Genomic DNA, 16,495 nt, shown 5'->3' with positions numbered 1-16,495 from the left:
AAAGTCGAAACTGCCAAACAGCAGAGTATGGGAAACTTTAAAGAATAAACTGTATTTACTGGCTAAACCAAAAATTCTAAAAATTTAAAGGTAAGAAGATATGTGAGTCTAGTTTTAGGAAAAATTTGCGGACCTTAATTTGAAATTCTATAGCTTAAGATACAAAAAATTTAGTAACAGTGACTCAGGTAGACAGCTTGGAAGGATTATATGTAAATAGTGGAAACACATATGAATAATTATTTAGCATGAGTTACACTAAATGGATCACGAGGCCAAGGCCAATTAGGGTCATGTGAGCCACACGGGCAAATTTATTGGCCTCGTAGGCCCATTTTCACTATTTTACTGATAAGGTTGCACGGATCGCCCAAGTCGACTGTAAACTTACTGTAGTGACGGTAAGTTTACCTAGACCTCTAATTGACTAAAATGACTGTATGAGTGATATAATTAAGCCTGATGATGTCCCAAAGATTTGATACTGTATGCGCTGTTTACATGCATTATATTATGTTACAGCATGTCATATTTGTATATTGCATTACATTGGGTTGGAAAATTATAATGTTCGGATGAAGTGTACTGAAAGGCCTCGAGCCTAAGTTACTAGAAGCTCTGCTACGAACTACTGTTTAGTTCCGCATTCAGTTCTTTTTGAAGTGTAGGGATGGGTGGGTTAATTATATCCGTACATGGAGTGTATGGTTGGAAGGAGTTGGAGTGTAGAGGTTGGCTGAGTAGGATTTGAAACTGTATATCTGTTATTGCACTGACGATTGATACTGTAATGGGCCAAGGCCCAAATGCATGACTGCTTCTGTATTGTAATGGGCTAAGGCCCTATTTGAAGCTGAAACTGTACTGAAATGGGCTTAGGCCTAGATTGCAATTGTCTTCTGACTGTTTGCTTTATATGAGATTACACACTGAATTTACGTAAACTCACCCTTCTGATTTGACTGTACAAGTAATCCCTAAAAATAGGCAGATCGGTGCGACGGAGGACTTAGTGGTGGCCACACGACCTATTTAATTTGACTTAGTAATTAATTATAATTTTGATTTATTTTGGGGTATTTTACTGTAATAATGGCCTCTTTGGGTTTTTATTTTTAATTTGGGGTTTTTATTCTTTTGATTTACAACTGCTAGTAGTAGGGATAATGGAGTTTTCAAAACAGATTAAACATTTTAACAAAATCCGTACAAACATGCAAACTGTTTTGAAAAGCTTCCGCAATAAGTGACGTTTTGAAACTTAATAACGTTTTGAAAGAGAATAACTTTTGAATACAAATCACATTGAAATTGATCGACACGTCTTGGATTAAGCATAAAAGAGTGTAAAGAGGTGGTAAAGATAAGAGGTTTTCAACGAAAACTCATTTTTTTGAAAAACACTACCATGTGACACCGCTAGATTCGGCCTATAAAAGTGAAACAGTTAGTATGTTACAGATGAGTAGGCTTAGAAATCATGTTAAGTAAGTTTCGATTTGTATAAGTTATGTGTTATGTTATGCTTTGTAAATATATGTTTAGACATAGATGCCATGCAACCTATATGATACGTATGTATGTAAATATGATGATGCATATTCATTAGGGTGGGTTTTGCTATGATGGAGGAAGTTTATTATGGTAGTTCTACTGCCACGTACCGGTGTGATTGGATGGATAGAATCTTGTAGTCCTAATTGGTGTGATTGGTTGAACGAAGATAGTGTGTAGCGGATGGGGGTAGGGTTTACTCTAATATTTTATAAATAAAATTCTGCATGTGGGCCAAGTCACTCACTGGGCTTCTAGCTCACTCATTTATTTTGTTTTGTTTCAGGTGATCCTCAGACTTAGTATTGGGCAACGATTTTAGAGCTTGGTTAAAAATTTTTGGTTTAAAGTATGTTTGGGTTAATTACAGACTTTTGAACTTTTAATTTTTTTTTAGAACTTTAATTTTGATTTTGGTATTTATTTTGTAAACGTACTATTTATAATCAGAATTCTAATCAAAACGACATAACTAATAAGATATTATAGTTTTATAAGACAAAAATCTTAATATGTTTTCCGCCGCAAAGTTTTTGAAATTTGATGCAATGACATACCATACAAGTGATCAAGCTTTTGGGTTTGTTTAAATAAAGTTAATAAAACGCGGTTTTCGTCAAAACACACGCATAATTTTTGGAAGCACTATGTTTTCGATAATTTAATCTGTTTTGTTTACCTTTGAACTAAAAATGAGTTTTTACAAAAACTAAGTGACATTGTTTTTGCGTAACAATGTAACCTTCACAATCCAACTGTAATGTCTAGGTCGGGTTTGGGTTGTTACATGGAAAAAAACAAATTGGACTGATGAAAGAAAGACACATTTGGTGCGAGGAACTGAGGAATGCCATGGAGAAAAACCAGATAAAATTAAACTAGATGGTGGTAGAGTTATACTCGAGTACAAATACAATATATCAATATGATGATCTTTAGTTGCATGTGTTTTTTATGGTTTGTGATATTGTGGTGTATAAAAACGATGTTTTGAACTTTGATGTTTTGGTATTACAAGTTATCATTTTGATATCGTATTGTTAAAGGTCAAATTAAGTGAGTTTTTAGGTAATCTTTGGATCCTGACATAGTTGTATAGTACATGGATCAAATTGTATCGCAACAAATAAGTTAGGGAGCAAAAATGTATAGCAACAGGGACTTGTTTTGGCACAAGTGAGATTTGTACCCATGCAACTATGGCAGACAGGGTCTCGTCCCCTATTTTGAGTTGTTTTGACCCTCAGAGACTCAAACTTGGTCCTAGCCACCTAGGAATCGCTTTATGATATTTCTATATTGATTTAAAAGTATTAAAAATGATTTTATTATGAATTTTTACAGTGTAAAAGGTTTTTAATTTGATTACTTAGTCATTTCCTTAAATGATCATAGTTGAATTGCTTCGACAACAAATATGATGTCTTACATTCAAACCCGCCATCTGGGTTAGGTGTGGGGTGCCACATTGTCATAAATTTAGTGTCAAAAGTATAACTTGAAAATTTTTATACAAATAAAATATTTTATTTTCAAACTCGAAAGTTAAAATCTCAATGCAAAGAAATCCTTTGAATATTTTTTTTTTCAAAAAAATCATTTGATCTCAAGGTTCAGTGAGACTTTATCTTAAATAGATGTGATTCACTTCAAGGGTCTTCGAGATTTGATCTTGAAAGATGAGATTGGTCTTCTTTGTGTCATAGGAACAAAAAGGAATAGACTTTTGATCCACCAGTTTTCAAGTGTCATTGCTCTTGGAAGGCATGGTTGATTTGTTTTGTATCGATTGAATAGGATTAGAGAACAACTTTTAAGAATTCTAAAGAATTATCATATAATTCTTCAAAATTTCTTCAAGAATTATCTTAGAGTTCTTTTATTGAAGCTCACACCTAAATCTTATCTTTAAACTCCAATTCTTGAACTTTTAAACTTATATTGAATGACTTAGAGATGATCCCTTTTATAGTATAACTAAAAAGGTTCTTGTAGAATCTGATTTCTCCAAATGAGAGTTCCGAAGAATTTATCTATTTAATTTATTACTTATTTCTAAATTACTTTAATTTAATTCAAGATAAAATAATCTTTAATTAAGATATGATTTTTAACAAAAGAAATGAAATTTATTTTATATATTTAGTTTTGGACAAAATAAGTTAGCGAACAAAATATTTATATATAAAATATAAATAGAATAATTTATATTTAAATTGTCAAATTTGTAAACCAATAAAAACCGTAACAAAAAAGTTAAAATCGAGAAGAAGAATAGAGATTTACTAAACGTTGAGGCCTGTTTAACACAGTTTCCTTAAGACAGATTTGGCCGCTCCTACGGTACCTGGAGAAATGTTGGTCGAATGTCTCCCAAAATACAAGAACATAATGATCAAAGCAGTAGCACCTCTGCAGCGATCAACGAGCAAACATTTTTTTTCTATTACTAGAACGCCAAAAAATATAGAAAGGAAAAAAATAATTTTGAGAGTAAAATAAATTCTGTGTGAGAAAGTATGATGTAGAAAAATTCTTCAAAATTCATAGCCTTTTATAGGCATTCAGTATGGTGAAATTTTTGAAATTTCCAAAAAAATTACCTTTAATGGAGCCAATAAATCAATTTGATTAAAATTAAATCAACGAACAGACATTTCCTTTTTCTATTACCAAAACGTTGAAAAATATAGAAAGGAAAAGAATAATTTTGAGAGGAAAATAAATTTGGTGTGAAAGAGTATGAGTGTAGAAAAATTCTTCAGAATTCATAGCCTTTTATAGCCATTCAGCATGGTGAAATTTTGGAAATTTCCAAAAAAAATACCTTTAAAGGAGTCAATAAATCAATTTGATTAAAATTAAATTAAATTGATTGGAATAAAATAAAATAAGATAAATGTTCTTTTATAAATAGATTTTGTATGTCTGCTAAGGAAAAATAACTTCATGTTGGGCTAAAATATCCGCAAGGCCATTTTGGGCCCGACCGGTCTAGACATTTTATGTCGCCCACGTTGTGCGGGTGTGTCCCAACCTCGACGGGTTTGGACCTGCAAATCCTACGCGCGAGGTAATGTTCCAAGCTTAGTCATTCAATCATCTTTTAAGAGGGTTCCCGTAAATATACACATCTCACACTTGGTATTTAACCAATGTGGGGCCTAAGCTTTTACTTTTCCTCAATAAATATTTCCAAGTAGCATACTTTGCGTATCAATTTCTCATTCACCACTTAACCATTTTGAGCATATGATATACTGTTGTAAAAATCTCATAGAGTAGAATATGAAACCATAATTTTATGATTCAACTATCCACCTTTACCTATTGAGAATATGCCTCAAAGTTCTCATAAATTACAATGTTTCCAACATTTAGTTGATTTAAATTTAAATAAATTAATAAAATTTACATAGAAAAAGTTTGATTAATCTTAAATTGAAATAATGTGATAACAATTATATATTTAAAATTTATTTAATTTTAAATTAGATTAATATATTATGAACTCTATTAGTAAACATTTACTAATTTAAGTTTAAATAAAATAGAAAAATTTAAATATTTAATAGGATAACTTTGTTAATTTAAAATTTTGAAATGTTATTTGCATTATTAACTTTTAATAGTTTTATGTTTACACAAGATAATTATTTGATTAACGGTTTATGGATTCTTTTAGACTCCATAAGTAGATTAAGACATGATAAATAAATTATTAATATAAAAAGTAATTACTAGTTGCAATATTCTTGATCAAAATGATAAAAGCATGATCTATACAATTATATTGATAAATTCAACCACTGAATAATTAAATTATTAATTAATATTACAAAAAAATGTTTAAATACTCATTTAACCATTGAATTTCACTTTCTCGGAAGTTGGTATTTATGATTTTTTTGTCCCAAATTGGTACCTGAATTTTTTATCGGTCCAAGCTTTTGGTTCTTTTTTATAGCGGCGTTAAATTTGACACACGTGTTATTTCTAGTCGGTGACACATGACAATGATAACATAATAATGATGTCATAATTCAATTTTTTAATAAAATATTTAAAAATCTAAAAAATATATAATAGTTATAAATTAAAAAAATTATTTTCAAGATTTTCTCAATTAGAAGTAGGATTCAAGATAAGCCATCTCCATCAAATTTGCTCAATTTCCCTCCACTTGCTTTCCCTTTCAACTCTCATTCCATTTATTTGTATCCTATTTGAGTTGGATTTGTTAAAGCAACCTGAGTTTTTATCGATTTTATTTCCACACTTTTCCTTTTCCTTTTTTATCATTCAAATTTCAATCTTAACTAGTAAAAGAAAGATGAAGATTAAAGCAAATCTAAGATCTTCCCAAAGAAAGAATGACCCCAACAAAATTAGGAAAAAATTATCAAATCGGGTTGAAGATTGTCCACGGGGTGGTGTTCCTTGTTAGTAAGTGTATGAAAAACAGAATAATAGAGAGTAATTCAAAGAACCAATGACTGAATATTCTAGTATTATTAGCTTGCTTGGATCAGTACAGGAATATGACTTATATATATAAGTGTGACTAACTGCTGCTAACCAATATACTAACAATATACCAGACTGTATAACTAATTAATAACAACCTAACATAATCTTATACACTAACATTCACCCAGCTTCTCAATAGGTAAGACCCGAAGCAATTTACGAAACTGAGTAAACATGGTGACAGACAAGGGCTTTGTGAAAATGTTAGCAACCTGGTCACAGGTCGGTACTTCACCGACAACGAGTGAGCCTTTAGCTACCTTTTCACGGACAGAAAAATAGATCAAGTTCAACATGTTTGAATTTGGAGTGTAAGACCAGATTGGAAGCAACCTCTACTGCACTAGAACTGTCACACCAAACAACAGGAGAATCGGTAGAATGAATTTGTAATTCTGTTAGTAGAGAGACTAACCATGTAATATCACTGGTAGCAGCAGCCAAACTTTGATATTCAGCCTCTGCCGTCGATTGAGAAATAACTTGTTGCTTTTTAGAACACCACAAGACAAGGGTATAACCACAATACATTCAAAATCCTGTCGTAGACCGACGATCGTCAAAATCCAATCCCTAGTTAGCGTCAGCATAACCAACTAGAGATAGTTTGTCGAATGGATGAAAAATCAACCGATGATCAATAGTCCCACGTAAATACCATAAGATTTTTTTAAGGCCACCAAATAAACTAAAGTAGGTGCATGCATAAATTGACACACACGATTCACGGCATAAGCAATATTAGGTTGGGTCAAGAACACATATTGAAGTGCACCGGCAAGGCTTTGATATTTCGTAAGATTAGCAAGACGATCGCCCCCATCTTTAGATAACACGGATGAACTGATCATTGGTGTGTGAACACTCTTTGCATTAGTCAAATAACTTCTATCATGTAAATCCCTGATGTACTTGCGCTGACACAAATGAAGACTTCCAGTGGAGGATCGAGTGTCTTTAATACCTAAGAAGTAGTGTAAGTCATAAACCAGAACATAAATGAACACAAATGAAAAATCATTATCTAACTGCTGAATAAAGCTATTTATACTGTCAGCTGTACTCCCCGTAACAATAATATCATCCACATAAACCAGAACATAAATGATGATCCCGGTCATTACTCGAATAAATAGAGACGCATCAAATTTGGACACGAGAAACCCAGTAGAAACAAGAAACCTTTTCAATTAATCAAACTAGGCGCGTGGAGCTTGACGCAACCTGTATAATACCTTCTTCAGATGACACACCAAGTGCTCACCAGTCGAACCAGACTGGACATAACCTAGAGGTTGTTGCATGAACACTTTGTCGGTGAGATCACTATTTAAAAAGGTATTGTTGACATTGACTTACTAAAGTTACGAACCACGAGAGACAGCAACCGGTAGTATGGTTCGAATAGTAATAGGTTTGACCACTGGACTGAACGTTTCCTTGAAATCATACCCGGGAACCTGCAAACAGCCCTTTGCTACCAACGGAGCCTTACGCCAAGTTGTAGTCCCATCAGGATTTTTCTTTACTTTGAAGAGCTACTTACACCCTATCACCTTCCGTCCATAAGGTAGAGAAACAAGTTCCCAAGTAGAGTTAGCTAGTAGAGCATCAAATTTAGCTTTGACTGCTAGTCTTTACTCTGAATCAGCAAGCGTTTCCTCAATCGTGCATGGCTTTTAGTCAACAGCTTCAACAGACAGAGCCTTGGGTTTAAAATTCCGAGCCTTAGACCTGGTAATCATAGTATGAGTATTCCCTTGTAAAACCGACAGTGGAGCCAAAAAAACTATGCCTAGAGTAGACGAACCACCCATATCTGTCGAGGCTGAGGGCCGGGATTCCTCATGAGTAAACCCCAACTCAGCCGATGAACCACTTGATTTAGATTGCATGGAACTACAGTGAAGAGAAGAAGGTGATATACCAGTGGGACTCTCGATTGCTGCAGTAGGGCGGGAGGCGATAGACTGAGCAAAATGAACATAGGTGGAGACACACGGACTATGTTTAACATTGTCCGTGGTAGATGAAGAAAACAAGAACCACCGTTCATCAAAAACAACATGACGAGAAGCAATTACTTTACCATCTGGTGTGAGACAGTGATAACCTTTATGTTGGGAACTATACCCCAAAAATATACATGGTTAAAAATAAAAATCCAACTTGTGATGCACAAACAGATGCAGATACGGGAAACAACAACACCCAAACACCCTTAAATGATCATACGTAGGCTCACGACCATGACGAACCTGGTAGAGAGACTGGCCTTTTAGGACTAGAGTAGGTAGACGATTTATGATATGAACGACACTACAAAAAGCATAACCCAAGTAATCCATTGGCAGATTAGCTTGGGCTAAGAGAGTAATACCATTCTCAACAATGTGTCTATGTGTTCGCTCAGTAACTCCATTCTGCTCAGATAGACGGTGAAGTATCCCAAGATTAACCAAAACTGATGTGAATGCACGATACTCACCATCCCAATTACTTTGAAAGCTCTTAATGTCTTTCCTAAACTAAGTTTTGACCATATTCTGAAACTAAAGAAAACACTCAACTGCCTAAGACTTACGTTGAATGAGATAAATCCACGTAAAATGACTACTCATGTCGATGAATGAAACATAATACAGATTATTACCACATACAACCGACGGAGGTCCTCATAAGTTGGAGACAACCAAATAAAAATAATCCTTATATTTAGTAGAAGAATTTGAAAAAGGTAGTTTATAAGATTTCCCCTTTTGACATGCAATACAAATATTATCAAGACACATTTTATTAGTGACAACTTGGCACCTATCAAGAACAAGTTTAACAATCGAGGCAGACGGATGACCAAGTCTCTGGTTCCATAACGCGAAAACATCATCACCATCACTACGAGTCTGTAGTCTAGTGTTGTGGACAGAAGGAGCATCGACAGACGGAGCAGGAGTAATCGGTGAAAACTAATATAGTCGTTCACGAGTGTGGCCCCAAAATAAAATTTCCTGAGTTGGAATGACCGTAACAACACAATAAGATGGATGAAATTCAAAGAACACATTATTGTCATTAGCAAACTGAGAAACAAATAACAGATTCTTTCGTATACTTACAACATGTTTGGTTGGGTATATTGGCATAGCCAATACACCCCTAATCGGTGGGGCCCACTTAAGACGCCTCTATGCCGTTGTTTGGTTCATGGTTTTTCTATTACGCCTGTAATACAATACTAACTTAATCGGTGAAATCCATCGATTTCTAATACACCCCATTTGCTCAGATTAGGCGCCGCATAGGTTTACCATCCCTGTTATACCCTCCCATCTGCTTCCCCGTTTCTCTTCTGTTCCTTCTAGCCTCTGCCGATTTCCTTGTTGGTAAGTTAATCCCCTCCAAATTTGTTTCACTCTGCTGATTCTGCATGTAATCGGTTTCCCTTTTCTCGATTCTGACTTCTTCTTCATCGTGTGCGGTTTGGTCATTTACTGAGTTAGTGTTTTGGGTTTTAAGCTTTCCATTGCTCCTAATTTATTCCTCTTCTTGGTTGCCTTGCTGCGCCTAGTTATCGCCATTTCGCTTCTTTCCGTGCTCCACTCAAGGCTTCAATTTATTTCAAAGGAAATCCATATTCATTACAGTCAACTAAACCTTCAATTTACAAGCCATATGTAATCATGTTTCCTTTTTTTTTAATTTTGGGTCTCGTAAGATTTATTCTTTTGGGGTTTTGAATTCTTTTTATTGTTATGTTTAGTTAATCCTTGAATTTATGTTGTTTAGAGATTGTGAATTTAATGTAATAATACTGATTGATGTCGATATTCATGTCTCGTGGAAGAAATGATTAGAAGAGTTAATTATAACAAGAGAAATAGAAATAAGGTACAATTCAACGCGTTAAAAAAAGACTTTTCGTTGAACAAAACTCCACCAAGAGGGTTATCTTTGTCGATAGATTTATGGATGAATGCCTTCAAGTCCGGACTGCTTTCTATCTCAAGAATCTTTAAGGTTGGGAAGTCAACAAGATAATCTTCATGGAAAAATCCAATGAGTTTCAAGATCTTTCAATTTGAGGAGTTCAATCGAGGAAGCAAATTAATCCTCTGTTTTAGAATGCTTCTTCGATCCGCTTCTCCATTGATATTATCTCCTGCATGCATTTGCATTCACTTACTTCCAAGCATTTGAGTCTTTGCAAATATTTAATCATGGAGTCGGATACCACATGCTTTATGTTGACGCAACCTCAATGATCAAGCTTGTCAAATTTTGAGTTGAGCAAAATGCTTGGGAAGCCATATTCTTTCAATGCCAATTGAGGATAGTTTCAACTTCTCTAGCTTAGGAAACAATACCGCACAAAGATACTATTAAAGGATTACTTGATCATTGCGGTTTCGGTTTCACATTTATAAATGGAACTTTTGAATTTATACTTTATTCTTGTACTTTCTATTGCATTTTTAGCAATATAATTTGTACCGAAAGCATGTAAAATAATTCCATGCCTTTCTTACGTGTTTAATATCCCTTTTCTCTTTTGCTCCCTTTCACTTTTGGGCCTCTTCATTACTATATGACTCGTCTTTAAGACGTTGCTTTTCTCTTAATTTTATTGCCTTGTTTGTTTACCTTCAGTGCAGGTGTGATAAAGTTATCTTATTTCCTTTCGGAGGAGCTAGAAGGAAAATTCTTTAAAGACAGAAGACCTTTTGATTTGCAAGGTTGGTTTTGCATTTGTTTTCATGATGTTATTATTTCAATCCATTGTCTCGAGGCTGATTAGCATTTTCATTAGATATAAGCAAAATGGTTGAGTGGTTGAGTGGTTATGAAGTGTTGGCATAGATGCCACTGCATGTTGATTCAAATATGTGCTTTATTGGTTTTCAATTCTGGATCATGCCCCAATTGATTGAGACAGAATTGATAATTTGCATTTATTCAGCTGTTTTGAAACATTGTCAAAATTTCCTCCGATGAAATTAGGACATACATTTATTAGTTGCCCTTTTTTGCGTTTCAACTCTAAGCAAAAGGAAATAACTTTTCTTTGAAACAAATAGTTTAACCAGCCACAGACACATGTAGAAACCTATGATATCATGTAAAGTTACTAAAATAAATTTGGTTTGCACACTGTTGATATCATAAAAATACCTTTTTTTGGCAGAAAATGTGTAGGAGAGTCGATATACATATGTTGTTCTGTGCTCTTTTCAATTTTAGTTGGTAGTGAGGTTTATATATATATATATATATATATATATATGTTGCATAATGATAATGGGATCGTACTAGAGCAGAGAAATATGCATTCCTTAGTGAGTTTGAGAGAGGTGGAGGGAAAGAGAAATATGCACACTGGTTCCAGTGATTGAGTTTCTAGTCTCTAATTCCTTGTATGTTAATAACTTAATATCATTCATTTTCTGAGGTTTTTAGCTCTTATGGTTTTATATTGCACCATTTTAAAAAAAAGACCTTTATGTTTTTTATTAGTGGGTGATTTATTTTTTTTTCTTTACTTCATGATTAAGTATATAGGCTTTGTTGGTTCGTTCTAACATGGAATTGGAAGTTGTTTCATTTTGGGTTTAAATTGTTAAAAGCATTAATTAATCAAAGGAAAAGATGCGTTTTTAAGGGGGATTTGGGGTTGCATGTGTTCTTCTGTTGTTCTTATTGATTTGTTGTGTAAAAGAAAGCACTTGGTGTTAACTGGAGTTATTTGCAATGCATTTGATTGTTTTTATTTTGCGAGCGACTGATTTTGTTGTCATTTAAAGTATGCTAAAGTGAATGGTGAATTGTTGTCATTTAATATCCCCTTTAAATTCGAAGTGCTAGTCATCTCCTATGACACATCATGAAATATTCCTATTTAGCTTTTTCTTCTTTGTTGGGTTATGTTATTTATGTGTTTCTTATTCGTTATGTTATGGGCATGTTGTTTTACTTCTTCAAACGTATTGCTTTACTTTTCTTCTTTTTTTATTATTATTGAAATTGTATTTTATTGAAATTGTATTTTATTTTCACCTCTTAGTCCCAACCTCCCTTGCTTGCTTCGCCTCGCCACTAGCACTACTCCCTTAGTCCCTTGGCTTGCTTGCTCCACCCATAACTAAGCCTATTGTACTCACTGAGTCACTGTAAGTTTTTTGCAATTAAATTATTTGATTTTTTTTACTGTTCCTGAGATTAGTATTGAAGAACTATGAGCCTTTTAACTTAATTCTCTCTAATATGATACTGGCAAGATTGTTAACTCTACCATAAAAAATTACATTACCAGAACATAAAACCAGCAGCACTCCAAGTTACCAAAATAATTACCTATTGTCATTTCAATCATTCTTCCATGGTTCTAAGATTATAAGCTCCCTTAGAAGAAATAAGAAAGCCTACTTCGATAGCCCCATCTAATAAAACATCCTTCAATACACTTCGCTTCAATTATTGGATAGAATATAATTCTGGTAATGTCTTATTAAAGACTCAAATAATTATTGAATTAATTTACAAGGCTTTTTTATATAATAATCTCTCTATTTTTAAATTATGTATAAACAATCAATCAAGTTCCAATTTCGATGCTTATATAATATCCAAATTTAAGATTAAATCTACATATTTTAATTAAAATATAATTCGGTACTTATATAAACAATCAATCAAGTTCCAATTTCGATGCTTATATAATATCCAAATTTAAGATTAAATCTTCATATTTTAATTAAAATATAATTCGGTACTTATATAAACAATCAATCAAGTTCCAATTTCGATGCTTATATAATTGTTATAAAATTAATAATATTCAAATTCCTTATATAATTCAAATTGATTATAATATTATTTTTAAATAAATTATCAAATTATAAAATGACAATATCTCAACAATATCTCAACAATTGATAAAATCTTACTGAAGATTAACAATATCTCAATAAATTTGCATCTCTAAAGTGTGAGGGGATTGATACTGAGTTCTAATTTTAATATGGTGCAGTAATGGCTTGTTTGCCCTTAATTGCACAAAGTGTGAGGCGTAAAAGAATAGGTGCTGCATTGACAATTTGGTTGGAAATCTGTAGAATCGCGATTTGGTTCTTATTTAGAATGGGTGCCAGCCTTAGCCTACATACTTATAGACCAAGGATTAGGTCCTATACCGTAGATTTTTATGCACAACGGGATTATGTGAAGAGGCTTGTATATGCTAGTGACGAGACTTGTATTGAACAAGTTAGGATGAATAGAACTGCCTTTTTTAAACTATGTGAAATGTTAGAATCGATAGGGGGATTGAAGTCGTCAAGGTTCATGCTTGTTGATGAGCAAGTAGCAATGTTTTTACATATCATCTCCCATCACCTTAAAAATCGAGTTATCAAGCATCACTTTAGAAGGTCCGGGGAAACTGTAAGCAGAGCATTTCATCGTGTTTTAAATGCTGTCATACGCTTACAAGATGTCTTATTTAAAAAGCCGGAGCCAATTACATCCGAGTCTTCTGGCACAAGGTGGAAATGGTTTAAGGTATTAGACTGAGTTTTATATATAGCTTGTACAACATTTTGTTGACTTAGATTTAAATTAGTATTCTAACTCAAGGTTTTATATCATGTGAAATAGAATTGCTTAGGTGCTCTTGATGGAACCCACATCAAGATTAGGGTGCCAACAGTTGATAAACCTAGATATCGAACCCGAAAAGGTGACATAGCAACAAATATGCTAGGTGTTTGTACACCTGAGATGCAATTTGTTTATGTTCTTCCTGGTTGGGAAGGTTCAGTTGCTGATGGACGGGTGGTTCTAGATGCCATTAGTAGAAGGCATGGACTAAAAGTTCCTCATGGTACAGTGTATAGTTAGAGGAATTTGAATTATTTTAATTATAATATAAAACTTTGTTTGCTAAATTAATCATTTTTATAAAAATTTATTTTATAGGTTGTTATTATTTAGTTGATGCTGGATACACAAATTGTGAGGGATTTCTTGCACCATTTAGAGGACAGCGATACCATCTGAATGAGTGGCGTCAGGGTTATCAGCCAAGTTCTCCGCAAGAGTTTTTTAATATGAAACATGCCTCAGCACGTAATGTCATTGAAAGATGCTTTGGCTTATTAAAACTTAGATGGGGAATACTGTAAGGGTGCACAATAGAATTATTATTGCATGTTGTTTGCTCCATAATTTTATTCGAACCCATATGAGTATTGATCCTATCGAAGCGGAAGTGGGAGAAGGATTACCTACTAATGTGGTGGATGACGATGAACCGAATATCACAAATATTCATCCATCGGATGCTTGGGCTACTTGGAGGATAGAACTAGCCAACCAAATGTTCGATGAATGGCAAGCATCTAGAAATTAGTTAGGTTTAGGGACAAATTAAATTTGAATTGATTTGTTGATGTTATTTTATGTATCTAGTTTATGAAACTTTGGTGGTCTTTGATTAAAATTCTGTATTGTACTAAACTTTGTTGAATTATAATTTAATTATTTTTCATTCAGCATGTGTTATAAATTTAAATTTAGTATTGAACTACCGATATAATATTATAAACTGTTCACCTTTTGATTCATGATATTCAAAATAGTAAATAATGTTAATTTGTTTTTTTTCTTAAGAACAATATGTCAGGTGTTCCACCAACGGGTGCTTCTTCTCAAGCTTCTCGAGGAAGCAAAAGAAAATGGGTTCCAGAAGAGGATGTAGCCTTGGTTTCTTGCATGGTGGATTTACACAATGTAGGAACATTTAATCGTCGATAGGGTTCAAAGCCGGTTATTTGAACGAGCTAGAGAAAATGCTAGAAAAGGCTTTACCAAGAGCAATGTTGAAGGCGAAACCAAATATTGAATCTCGGATTAGGTGCCTAAAAATGGAATGGTCAGTCGTCTACGACATGCTTAATGGCCAAAACAACAGTGGTTTTTGGTTGGGACGAGCATAGGCAGCTCGTTGTTGCTGAAGATGCAGTTTGGGAATCCTATGTAAAGGTAAAATGTATTTCAAGTATTTATTTGTTTTTTTACAAAACTTATAACTAATATGATTTCCTCATTTTTCTAGAGTCACAAAGAAGCCTCTCAGTTCAGACATCGTTCTTTCCCTTACTACAACCAGCTTACTGCGATATACGCAAGAGATCGGGCGACTAGGAAAGACGCTCAAACAGCTGCTGATTTTCTTGAAGAAATACATGCTGAGGATGAACGTACTACAGATATGAATGAAGAGAGAAACACATTCTATGATCAAAGTTGACGTCTCTTTAGACGACATGGATGTTTTTGGTACAGATCCGCGAGGAGATAGAGACCAAGGGGGTTCCTCATCTTCAAACAAGAGAAAGAAGAAATCTGATGCTCGTGATAATGTGTATTCTTCATTTGAAGAGGCTGCCACTTTGTTGGGGAAAAATCCAGGCCGTTGGCGATCAAATCGATGAGGACTATGGCCTCCAGGTGGTAGTTCAAAGAAGTCGAGAGAAAAGATGGAAGAAAAGCTTCAAATTTATATTCAGCCTTATGGTCAATTGAAGGTTTAACCGACGATCAGCGGTATGATGCTTTGAGTAAAATTCCCGATCATCCAACTCAAATGATCGTTTTCTTTAGTTTACCTTCTGTTGCCCGATTGGAATGGGTCAGAAGATTTCTTTCTCACCATTAAATATCAATGTTCAAACTTTTTGATGTTGTAAAACTATATAACATATGGATTATGATGTACAATTCCATTTTCATCTAACATTTTCTTAATATAAGTTAATTATGTTTAGGCAAAATATAATTCTCAAGTTATATATTGATTTTAGTAAATTCATATAAGAACATTTTATTATTAAGAATTTTATGAAATTATATATCACGTTTAAATTATATTTAATATTAATTATTAAATTATATGTAATAATTATTATTTTAAATTATACAAATTCATAAAATATAATTTATTAGTTATAATTATTTTAAATTTTATTAAATCATATATTTTAAATAAAATATATTTAATATTAATTATTTCAAATTTTCATTTATAGTATCATATATTATGATTTGAGTAAATTCATATAAGAATATTAATTATTAAGAATTTTATTAAATTATATATTTTAATTATAATATATTTAATAATAATTATGTTAATTTATATTTTACAGTATCATATATTATGATTTGAGTAAATTCATATAAGAATATTAATTATTAAGAATTTTATTAAATTATATATTTTAATTATAATATATTTAATAATAATTATGTTAATTTATATTTTACAAGATCATATATTATGATTTGAGTAAATTCATATAAGAATATTATTATTAAGAATTTTATTAAATTATATATTTTAATTATAATATATTTA

This window comes from Gossypium raimondii, chromosome 13 (assembly GCF_025698545.1).
Source record: "Gossypium raimondii isolate GPD5lz chromosome 13, ASM2569854v1, whole genome shotgun sequence".
NCBI classification, from domain to species: domain Eukaryota; kingdom Viridiplantae; phylum Streptophyta; class Magnoliopsida; order Malvales; family Malvaceae; genus Gossypium; species Gossypium raimondii.
This window is presented reverse-complemented; position numbering follows the sequence as displayed.